Genomic DNA, 12,750 nt, shown 5'->3' with positions numbered 1-12,750 from the left:
GGTGTGGCGGGATGAATGAAATGGTCCCATCGGCTCCCATGTCCCCAGGTGTGGCGGGATGAATGAAATGGTCCCATCGGCTCCCATGTCCCCAGTTGGTGGGCAACAAAAAGAGATCAAGGGGATACAAATCAGAAAAGAAGAAGCCAAACGTTTGCTATTTGCTGATGATATGATAGTTTACATAAATGACCCCAAAAATTCTATCAAGGTACTTCTATAAGTCATAAGTACCTTCAACAATGTAGCAGGATACAAGATTAACAAAAAAAAAAAAAATATCAGTAGCCCTTCTGTACACAGATGATAAATGGGCTGAGAAAGAAATCAGAGAAACGTCACCCTTCACAATAGCCACAAATAGCCTAAAATATCTCAGAGTGACTCTAACCAAACAGTGGAAGACTTGTATGACAAGAACTTTAAATCTTTGAAGAAAGTAATTGAAGAAGACACCCGAAAATGGAAATATTTCCCATGCTCTTGGGTAAGTAGAATTAACATAGTAAAAATGACAATCTTACCAAAAGCAATCTACAAAGCCCATCAAAATCCCAGCAAAATTCTTCACAGACCTTGAAAGAACAATAATCAACTTCATATGGAAAAGTAAAACCCCAGGATAGCCAAAAACAATCCTGTACAATAAAAGAACTTCTGGAGGTATCACAGTCCCTGACTTCAAACTCTACTTATGGAGCTACAGTACTGAAAACAGCCTGGTATTGGCATAAAAAAGAAACAGGAGGACCAATGGAACCTAATCGAAGACCCAGATATCAATCCACACACCTATGAACACCTGATTTTTGACAAAGAAGCAAAAAATATAAAATGGATAAAGAAAGCATAGTCAACAAATGGTCCTGGCATAAATGGACATCAACGTGTAGAAGAAAGAAAATATATTCATATCTATTGCCATGCACAAAACTCAAGTCTGAAAGCATCAAAGACCTCAACATAAAACCAACCACACTAAACCTCATAGAAGAGAAAGTAGAAAGTACACTTGAACCCATTGGCACAGGAGACCCCTTCCTAAATATAACCCCAGTAGCACAGACTTTGAGAGAAACAATTAATAAATGGGACCTCCTGAAACTAAGAAGTTTCTATAAAGCAAAGGACACATTCAATAAGACAAAATGGCAGCCTACAGAATGGGAAAAGATGTTCACCAACCTCACATTGTACAGAGGGCTGATCTCCAAAATATACAAAGAACTCAAAAATTGATCATCAAAAAAATAATCCAATAAAAAATGGGGTACAGACTTAAACAGAGAACTCTCAATGGAGAAATCTAAAATGACTGAAAGATACTTAAGAAAATGCGCAATATCCTTAGCCATTAGAGAAATCCAAATCCAAACAACTCTGAGATTCCATCTCACACCTGTAAGAATGGCCAAGACCAAAAACACTGATGACAGCTTATGCTGGAGAAGATATGAGGCAAAGGGAACACTCCTGCATTGCTGGTGGGAATGCAAACTGGTACAGCCCCCTTGGATGTCAGTTTGGTGATTTCTCAGAAAATTAGGAAACAACCTATCTCAAGACCCAGCAATACCACTTTGGGGTATATACCCAAAGGATACTCAATCATACCACAAGGACATGTGCTTAACTATGTTCATAGCAGCATTGTTTGTCATAGCCAGAACCTGGAAACAACCTAAATTCTCCTCAACCAAAGGATGGATAAGGAAAATGTGGTACATCTACACAATGGAGTACTACACAACAGAAAAAAGTAATAACATCTTGAAATTTGCAGGCAAATGGAAAATATCATATTGAGTGGGGTAACTCAAACCCAGAAAGACAATTATCACATGTACTCACTCATAAGTTGCTTAGAGATAAAGCAAAGAAAAACCAGCCTACAATTCACAATCCCAGAGAACCTAGACAACAATGAGGACCCTAAGAGAGAGACATACATGAATCTAATCTACATGGGAAGTAGAAAAAGACAAGATTTCCTGAGTAAATTAGGAGCATGGAGACCAGAGGAGAGAAAGGAAGGCAAGTGGAGAAAAATATATAGCTCAATAAAAACAATTTAAAATCTTTGCTTTAAAAAAATAAATAAAGGGTGTGGCCTTGTGAAAGGTGTCATCCCTGGGGGTGGGCTATTTCCAGTTAGCTCTCTGCCTCCTCCTTTAAGGTAAGGATAAAGTTCTCAGCTATCACTCCAGGGCCCTGCCTGCTGCCACGTTCCCTCCCACAATAGCCATGGACTCTAACCCTCTGCAGCCATGAGCCTCAAACTAAATGTTTTTGTTTATAAGTTGCCTAGGTCGTGATATCTTATCACAGCAAGAGAAAAGCAACCAAGATAATTTAGGCCATGAGATCTCCCAAAGCACCGACGTGGAGGCAAAGGCTATAGTAACCCAGCTGACGGGACTCCCATATCAACCACCCAGGTGTTATTCCCCAAACCACAGCTCTTTATTTTTGTTTTCAACCTAGAAATGAGCCCTTCCCTTACAGGCTTCTTAGGATGGGGTGATAAGCCCATGGAGCCCCTTAAAAACTGAGCAGTGCCTGGTTTGGAGCAAGTCCCTGTACACAGCAGGGGTAACCCTGCCTCATTGCAGACCTTGAGGCTGTCTTTAAAATCACCTGCTTTGTTATCTCTTTTCTGATTTAAATACTTTTGTGGCCACTTCTAGGGTTGTTGTTTTTTTTTTTTTTTTCAGTTTTTCGCTGCCTTAGTAAGAGCTGAATTCTCTGATCTGTGTCCCATCAGAACCTGAGTCCTTCCCTGCCATCCTATGTGGGTGTCTAATTATTCCCTAAATGGACACACCTCGTTGCACCCTTTCATGTCGGCATCTCATTAGAGCGCTAATTGGCTCATCTCGCCATTTCCATCCCTTTCACCGGCATCACTTTTCTCCGTACCTCCTTTCGGCCCCCGCGTCTCTCACTGCCCCCTTCTTTCTTCTTGGTATTAAACCCTTCCTTTCATTCCTCCCTTTCCACGCAGCTCATTACACCCCTCCATCTGGGAACTTCATTATCCCATCCCATTTTTTATCTCATTACCTCCTCATCACGCACACGTGATTAGCTCCTCCATTCATGCGCGGCACCATATTCTTTCCCTCTGCTGCTGGCCGTGGGCCGCCATTCCCACCCTCCTCATTTAAAGCTCCCACTTACAAATCGCATCATGCCCTCCGTGCCTTCATCATTATGCTCATCCATTTATGCATCTCGTTACATCATTGCCGATGTGTATCTCCGGGTGCGTTCCTATTTGTCTGCCTCATTATGGCCCCATCAAGCAGGTGCATGTCATTACTGCCCCTTGAAACATTCATGTTCCTTCTATGTTGGCATCCCGTTACATCCACAGCCCCCAGATTTGACAGCCCACTAACAAAAACAGGCAGATAAGTATGTCTTGCCTTTAGAAAATTTAAATATGTTTCTCAGGCACCTAACATCAGTGTTTCTGATACAAGTCATTCATTTCAGGAAAAAAATGCATCCTTATTTAGCTCAAAAAATCCAAAGCATTATATTTTATATATGTGAAAAGAGGCTTGGGTTCATTTTTAGATGTCATGGTTACCACTTTTATTGTTTCTCTACGGTTTTCAAAATGGTGCAATTACCCATGAAGGCTGTGGCGGTTCCTCCCTGAAGTTCAGGGGTCATGGTGTTTGGCAAATGGAACAGCTCATTGGAAGTCTAGAGGAGGTGAGGGTGTCTTTGCCAGACTACTAGTGAATGGCAGGAGCATGACCTCTGATCCACGTGCTTCAAGTCTGTCCTTAATGCTGTAGCACGTGGTGGGCGTCCCCCCAAAAGTCCTATGTGAAGTAACCCCTGTGTCATTCAATAGATATGCACATACATCATGCACACATACTGCTAACAATAATGATGATGATGATGATTTCAAGTCTATTTATGAATGTACCTCATCTCATTTAGCATCCATATATGCTCCCATTGTGTAAGCTGAACACAGTATGCTGTATCCGTTCCTCACACACAGAGTAGCTATCCTGCTGATGGCATCTACCTCAATCACTGTTACTTCGCTGATGCTTAACTCTGAGCTTGGTCTGTGGAATGACTAAATAAAGACTTTAAAACTCCAGCAGCAAGGATGCAGTACCTTCTGTCCAAGAAACACATGGCCCTTTCCCGTGCAGTTCAGAATGCTCCTGATAGCCAGGGTCCCCTTGGTTCTGCACTTGGGTTCAGCACATGCAAGCCTCTGCACACACCTCTCTGGGGCCTTCCACTTTCCATGGAAATAGACCAAGGCTGCCCACCATGGCCACTCTGCTTCTGGCATCATGTGGCTCTCCATGGACATGCAAAGAATCCTTTCCCTTCGTGTACTGTGCCGCTTGTGGGGTTGTGTTTGCCACCTGTCTAGAAGTGTGCTACATGTTTGTATAAGTGCTATCAGTACTGAAATGGAGGGGACTTTGTTTTGTTTTTAAGCTCTCTCTCTCTCTCTCTCTCTCTCTCTCTCTCTCTCTCTCTCTGTTTATGAAAGCATGCCACGTGTGTGAAGGTTCCAGTGGAGGCCACAAGAGACTGACCAGTGTGAGTACTGGGAACCAGACTCTCCAGTGAGAGAGCAGCAAGTGCTCTTTCCCATCTCTCTCACCCACTAGAATCAGTTTTAGCTCCTTTCCCACTACTTCAAGCAGTTAACACAGCAACAAAATATTCTTTTTTTTGTTTTGGTTTTTTGAGACAAGTTTTCTCTCTGTAGCCCTGCCTATCCTGGAACTTGCTCTGTACATAAGACTGACCTCAGAGATCCACCCGCCTCCACCTCCCAGCTGCTGGGATTAAAGGCGTGCACCATCACTGCCCAGCAACAAAATAAAGCTATCATTGGCATATTGAAATAACTGGCACCTAAAAATGGTTGCTCTGATTCCCAGAAGCTGGACCACTTCTCGCCATCAAGAGGCAATCACGAAGGAGAACAAAATGTTCTCTCTAGAAGTGTGACTGGTTTTTAAGAAGCAACCACTCAAGATGCCCCTGAAGATTCTTGCAAACACCTATTCAGACACAAGAAAAAAACTTCCATTCTAAATTTCCCAGAGAACTTTGAGCCTAGAAATGTTTCCCAATAGGAGGTGGAAGAAGAAACCCTGGTGTTCAGCTGGTGGAAATGTAAACTCAAAGATCATTCTGGAAAGCACTTTGGCAGAACCCAAGGACAAGCATGACACAAAATGTTTAATATCTCATGAAACCAAGTTTCTGGCGTTGAGAAGATGATTGTTTTCTGAGAGCAAATAACCTAGCCAGTTCCCTTTGGCTTCTGTTGTTTAGCTCTGAGGCAACACGATGAGAACCAGATGTCATCTAGCACATTACTGGGGCTGTGCTACAGGCAAAGAACCCTGGAAAGATGAATGTGGTCATTTATGTAGGGGAGGGCAGCAACCTCCTCCTCGCCTCCTGATAGAAGGGAAGAAAGAATCTATGCTCCGTGGGAAGAGGCCTGGGTTTCTGCTTTTGCCCTTTGGAATACATAACTCTCTTCGGGGGAAAGATGAGACCAAAGTCTCCAATGGACACCCAAACACACTTGGATTTCCCCAGGATATTTGGTCTCAACCCCACACTGAATCATAAACACTTCAAAGAAAATAAATCTCTCTGAATGCTTATCTCACTTTCTAGTCAGCCATAAAATGAGTTTCCACCATTCACTATAAATTTCTCGGTAAGACCTAATGCTGCCGAAACATACACTGGTTCAGCTAGAAAGGTTTAACAGAGAACATCCAAGATCAATTGCCTCTGTTCCAACTCTAACAGACATACAGCATTTTGCTGGCTCTCATATGGGTTCTGAGGAACCAAATTCAGGTACTCATATGTGTGTCGCTAACACTCTGCTCACCAAGCCATATCCCCAACCCTTGTGGAGAGATCTTGAGTAAAACAAACAGAATGAAGTCCAAAGTTTAATGGCAACTGTGATTCTGAAAAGACTACTAAACATAGATACATATATTTTCAAGACTAGATATTGGCCCCAAGATAGAAACCCAAAGGTAAATATTTATATAAATGAACCTCATTTCACCATGAATTGACTTAAAAATCTCTCAAACTTTTGGTGGTGTGAAAGTCTATCCAAATGCACTGAGCTCACACACATCCTTAAGAAAGCACTCTCGGGGTATGCACATTCCTGATCTTGCTCAAGTTTAAGGGCACAAATAGAGGATAGGTGGCAAACACATTTTTGTGCATGCTTAGGTCAAGGTCATGTATACGTGTTCGTGGTTGAGAAGCTGGTCAGGAAGACTTGGAGCATGCTCAGCTGCATCAGAAAGATGGAGTCCAGGAATGCCTCTGAGCAGGCTGAGTTTTCTCCCAAATTTATAGCTGAAAAAAAAAATACCAGGGATATTTTAAAGGTCTGTTCATTAAGAGTTCAAGCCTGCCTTGCCTAGTATCATTGAAGTTATATGCCTTGAGGAGAGATTGTAATTCAAATTTTGAGTTTTGGGTGATCTATAGCAAGACACCCTCTGTTGCTGCTCAGCAGCTGATAGTCAGCCAGGAGACCATCAGGGTAAACAACAGCCAGCTGTGCACTGTGGTGGTCACATGACTTGCCTGGAACTAGGAGAACAAACATCTACACATCCCAGGTAGGATCCAACAGACTAAAGAAAAGTTGCTTTTGGTCAGAAACTGAACTAGGATGGTAGAGTAGACGTATTAGTGCATTTGAACTCATGATATTTTAATTATGTTGAGTTTATTTATACCTGTATCATAATATAAGAAATATCTGTATCAGTGGAAAGGGAGACCCAATTTTAGGGAAAGAGTAGTGTTAGGAACAAAAGGCGGTAGGAAAAGAAACTTGCCTCAAGCAGAGTAACACCCATGGCTGAGTGATGTGATTCCCTTGTGAAGCACAATTAATAAAAACTCAGAGTCAGAAATTGGGGTTCAACCTGAAGATCCAAAACAAAACAAAACGACCAACCACTGGCTCTTACCTCAACCCCAATCTGCAATGGCAATCCAGCCTCCAGGAATCTCAGAAGGAGACTGACTGAGAGCTGTCTCGCCCTGTTTTATATTCCTCTCCAGGACTGGGATTAAAGGCGCGCACCACTGGGATTAAAGGTCTACGTTACCATAATGTGGTCTGTAAGGCTACCCAGTGGGACTATTTTGCTCTCAGGTCTTCAGGCAGTCTGTATTTATTAAAATACAATTGAAATGCCACAACCGCCATGATCTGCCAGACACAGAATCCCAAAGGACACAGAGACCTTGAGTCTAGTCTGGGGTCTCTGTTGACAGTGGAAAGCATGCCACCAGGACCTCACTGGTTATGCATCCCTAGAATTCCCTTATTAATTTGACTACAAAACTGAGAGCCAATAGAACCTATCTCACATGTGGCATCTATGTTCAAGATAGAGATACCAAACCTTAGATGTCCAGGCTGGCTCCATGCTGCCACTGCTAAGTGTCTGTCTCCTACCTGGTGCTCACCTTCTTCCCCAAGCACTAAAAACATTTGCCAAAGTCTAAACTAGGCCTGGTGATTTGCACAGCTCATCCCAGCCTTCCATACTGAAATTTGAAATAATGGCGTGCTCTGGTTTTTAAATATGACAAGTGTGCTTTGGTAACCAGACTACATACTTTGTCACATGAAAACCAATACTGGGGGAACGTATGTATGAGCAGATATATCAGGAAATTGACAAATTCCTCAAATACCGATTCGTAGACGCAGGCCAGCCATCTCCACATATGTTCCCAAAGGTGTAGAATTTCCCAGGCAGTGTCCATCGGAATAGCTCAGAAAGCTTGTTGAAAAGCCCAGACTCCCAGAGCTGACCACAGGCTGACGTTAGGCTGTCACAGATGAGAACTACATACAGTGCTTAGAGCAGGTCTCCCAGGAGTCCTGATGTTGAATCCAGCAGAGAGCTAACGATTTGGGGAAATAACCAGCGTGCCACGAATCCAGACTCCTACACGTCTCCACTTACTGATTCTATTCTAAACACTTGTTGAACAAAAATAGCAATGTGGGTGTATTGTATCGTTTGTTTTCTATCTGCAGGGTTGGGGTTAAGCTCAAGACATTGCGCATGCTAGGCAAGTACTCTACCATTGGACTACATCCTCCCCTCCCAGATCAGAGACTCAAAGAGATGCTCTCTAGATGAATAGGGTAGCTCTCACCTGTCGTCCCAGCCAAAGAGGTAGTCTCCAGGTCACACGAGTCTAGGCCAACCTGGGCAACGTAGCAAGACTCGTTTCTTAAAAGGGGGAAAAGAAGTACTCTGAACATCTTTAATGAGCATACTTGAATAAACATGGAAATAAAAAGCCCAAATGTTACCATTGGCATAATATAGAAGTAAGATCTATGTACCTCACTTAGTAAAATAACAATTCATTGAAATGGACTATGGGCAAAGCACTATTTGTTGTGTTTCCAAAACTGACAAAAGAGCACAAAAGTCAGTCTTCCTGTGAAGAAGCTTTTGTTCAGCAGAGGGTCAAAGGTCATGTAGTAAGCCGCTTACTGCACACATATGGAGGGCATCTTCCAGTGTCCCCTCCCACTTCCTGGGACTGCAAAACTATGCCACCTCTCTCCCTTTATCCACAGTTCCCACACACACCAGCTGTTCTAACACTGTGGTTTTTTTTTTTTTAATTGAATTCAACAGCAGTATTTTTCAGTAGCTGGAAGAATAAAAAGGTTAAGTTAGAGGGTGGACAATCTTCAAAGTCTCTTGCTAATCCATGCGTTCAACATAGTGTTTCTTACACTGTGCCTGTCCAATGACAAATGAATTATTGATTATATTCCCTCGGTAAATTCATTTCATGCCTGGGACCTCGTGTAATTAAGGTGTGTACTCTAGAAATAACTTTTAAGGCATGGAGTCCTTATTAATGTGCAAAACATTCGAGACTTCTTGAAATTTTTCATTTCTCTTTCTTATACAGTACTTGAGTCTTGGGCCAGTTCTGTTAACCAGAAGCTCACACAGCATATGAGGCAAGTCCACATTTTCTTTCTGTGCACGGAGAGCTTTAGAACAGAGTTTAAATGTGCCAGAATCCAAAGCTCTTCCAGATGTGTGCTCTGACGGATTTCTAGAAAACCCTTCACAATTTCCTCTCAGTACATAGGCCATGGTGTGAGCTCTAGAGCCCACTGCACGCTTTAAAAACAACTATTACATGTTTGTATTACTTAGAGGAGGGCATGGTATTAACATCATGTGCACATGTGGAAGTCAGGGGACAGCTTGAGGGGTTGGTTCTCTCTTTCCCCCATGGAATCCAGAAATGGAACTCAGATCATCAAGCTTGGTCAAAAGCCCCTTACCCAAGTGTCTTTGCATGCTGAGCTACCTGTTTCCCTTGTTATTCACACACACATGCACAGAGTTTTATACAACATAATGAAATAATATTGTAAATGTCCACCAGCTTTCGCCACTGCCTTGTTTATTTTCCCTGAAGTGGATTTACAAGAGTGTTCTTTATGATTTTCCAGGTTCTCAGCTCCGTTAATTGCTTCTTTCTAAAGTTGGAGAGAAACTTACCTAAGCAACTGTTTTACAAGACCATTTTCCCTTGAGTGATTTCTTTTTTTTTTTTTTTTTTTTTTTTTTGAGACAGGGTTTCTCTGTGGTTTTGGAGCCTGTCCTGGAACTAGCTCTTGTAGACCAGGTTGGTCTCGAACTCACAGAGTTGCCTCTGCCTCCCAAGTGCTGGGATTAAAGGCGTGCGCCACCACCGCCCGGCCCTTGAGTGATTTCTTAACCTTTTTAATTAAATGAAACTGGCTAGAGAAATCCTTCTCAGAACATGTTTACTGGCATTATTACGTAACTCTTGCCCACATAAACAATGTGAGTTCATTGTCACTCAGGTTTCACTGAGACCTGATTTGAAGGACACCTGAGAGACAGACTCTTCGGAAGAGGACCATCCTTCTTCTTGAGAATAGCCAAAAGACCAGGGTCTTGGCAGAAACCATTTATTTGTTGTTGGACAAGCACAGTTCTTGATCTCTTGCTGGCTACCGGAAGTTGCTCATAGTTCTCTCGTGTTTGTTTCTTCTAGGCCAGTAGGGAAGCCTTTCTTTGCAGGTGTGTGCTAAAGATGGATCTTTTGTATGTAAGGCTGTGTGTGTTATGAAATGAATATTCTGTCATCTTTGCCATCATCTAAAAAGACACAGGAACCTCTGATACCCACAGTAAAGGAGCATACAAACAGCTGAACACTGAGAGGTGAAAATTGCTGGTAGGCCATCTGAAGCCCGCCGATCTGCAACAATCCCATCAGAACTGAAAAACCCGGAGAGGGAAGGAGAACTGGATGTGAACTATATTAACCTTCTTCCATAATCTAGATATCTAAAAGGAAGTGTGTAATCTTCTAAACTAGCTTTCAAATCAGGGTCTCTTGTTTGGGAGATGAAAGGAGGGGTGGAGGAGGAGATGTGGTCATATATCACTTCTGGGGCAAAACTGCGGATTCAGAAGGTAAAGACAAGTTTAAAAAATGAGCCCAGGCACAGTTAAGAAATACAAATCCCCAAACTTATCAGTGGTCTTCTGCACTCGCATGTTCTGTGACTTACTTTGATTTTCCACCGATAGTTGAAATTGCATGTGTTTCATCTGTCTGTTGGAAGCTGGTTATTACTGCCCACCTGCAATAGTTCCTCTAATTATGGTCTGTCCTCCTCACTCCGATCCCTTTGCACAGCACCTCAATCCTCCTGAGGGCAAAACCTGCTTTTGGCTTCAATACTCGAGCACTGGGATGCGGCCCACCATCTGTCTTAAACCTCTCAAGGAACTTTTTGCCAAAGCAAGTGTGAATCACAGGCAACAACCTGGGACATTCCTGGTCTCAGGACAGGAGAAAATAAAGGAAGCTCTCGGTATTATTTAGTCCTTTGTTTGCTAGTATTGTTTGCAGGGGAATGAAGACTTGATCTCTAATTGTGTGAGAAACAGAGACTCATCTGCATGCCGATGGCCAAGGACAGACTTCAGAGACCTTACAGTTTTGAAACAGATATTTATGAACATCTGCTTTCTCCCCATAAATTTTAATATGGATTTTATCCCTTGAAACCTACAAAGTTCCCAGGTGCTTCTTTGGTCTTTATCTTGGAGAACATTCTTTTTTTAAAAAAATCTCTTTTTTGCAATAAACACATTCTAAATCATTTTGTTAAAACAGCATTCATCCGCAAATGTGAGTGAGCACACACGTATGTTCACGCACATGTGTGCGCACACACACACACACATAGGGCCTATTGAAGTGCCTCTAACGTTAAAAATCCAAAATACTATGTTCAGCATATTAAACCTCCAAAATGTCTAATCCCAGATTGTAAAGCACAGTTCTCAATAAAGAAAGGCCTGATCTGTGGTTTTCTTTAGAAGGATTAGTTTAACACTTGTTTGTGTGATACACACTTTCAGAGGCTGAAGTTTCAAACATCCCATTCAACAAAGTCCCTGTCCTCATTGGGTTTATCTTCTGATGAGCACAGACGTTCTCTAAAAACAATTCTTAAATTACCATCATGCCTTTTATATATTACTTTGGCAAATGGAATTTGTACTGGCATACAAACCAATGATGCCATTCCGTTACAGGGCTATAATAGATACTCGGAATGCAGCTGTTATCAAAGCAGATTGGATTCCACTCTCATATGGCTCAGAGTCTAGTGCACTTCTCATCTGTGTTTACAAATGGAGGAGCCATTGCTTTGGGATGGGATTTATGGAACCCATTGCCTGTTCTCTACCCGGGTCCATCCGAAGCCATGCAAACACCACAAGCATCACTTGGCCTTTCTGAATTATTACAGTTGTCGCTGTAAGTAGGGAAGATGAAAGTACAGGGCCAAAGGCATGGAAGTGAAGTCACACTACACCAGTGCTCACACGCAGAGTATGTTGAAGGAGTGCATTCAGGCAAAGCTAGCAAGAACGCAAGTCTTTCTTAGGAGGATCAGACTCTCAAGAGTGCAGTCCTGCTGCCTGATAACTCAGGATACAGGTTATTTACATAACTGGAAAGGCCCTGGAGGATGGAGAGAAATATCATTTGGTTAGGTTAATGGATTCCCATCTGCTTACAGTCTAATGGACCATCTTTCTGCTCCGCCTGCTAAAGAAGAACACAAAGGCCTTCTTACTCTGTCAAATTCTACTCATCTACTCAAAAAATGCTTAATTTACTGGTGAACAATGTCAGAGATGAATTCCCACTAAAACCAATTGTGGAATAGAAGACAATATCTACATATAGATCTAAGATAACCCATAAGGCTAAACAGTACTGGAGATGAGGGCAAATGAGTCCATCCCTATATTTTCCATCACTCTCTAAAAAGCCAACCTTATGAAAATGATATTTTGGGTATGAATAATGAGTTCTTAATTTTATGTGTAACTTAAATGTAAAGCCATTCAGCCAGCATTTCAGAGGCAGAGGCAAGTGGATCTCTGTGAGTTTGAGGCCAGCCTGGTCTACAAAGTAAGTTTCAGGACAGCCAGGTCTGTTACACAAAAAAATACTGCCTCAAAAAAAAAAAACAAACAAGACAGAGATAGATAGATAGATAGATAGATAGATGATAGATAGATAGATAGATAGATAGATAGATATGATGATGATGATGAAGAAGAAGAAGAAGAA

General features: G+C 42.1%; 1 protein-coding gene across 1 annotated transcript in view; it reads left to right on the top strand.

Annotated features, from left to right (window-relative positions):
* The window catches only part of Veph1 (ventricular zone expressed PH domain containing 1), a 172,911-nt gene that overhangs the window by 137,112 nt on the left and 23,049 nt on the right, over positions 1–12,750 (top strand). The window lies entirely within an intron of this gene.

Source organism: Microtus ochrogaster, chromosome 1 (genome assembly GCF_000317375.1).
Source record: "Microtus ochrogaster isolate Prairie Vole_2 chromosome 1, MicOch1.0, whole genome shotgun sequence".
In the NCBI taxonomy this organism is placed as follows: domain Eukaryota; kingdom Metazoa; phylum Chordata; class Mammalia; order Rodentia; family Cricetidae; genus Microtus; species Microtus ochrogaster.
The sequence above is the reverse complement of the archived record's forward strand: the minus strand, read 5'-3'. Positions and strand labels throughout refer to the sequence as shown.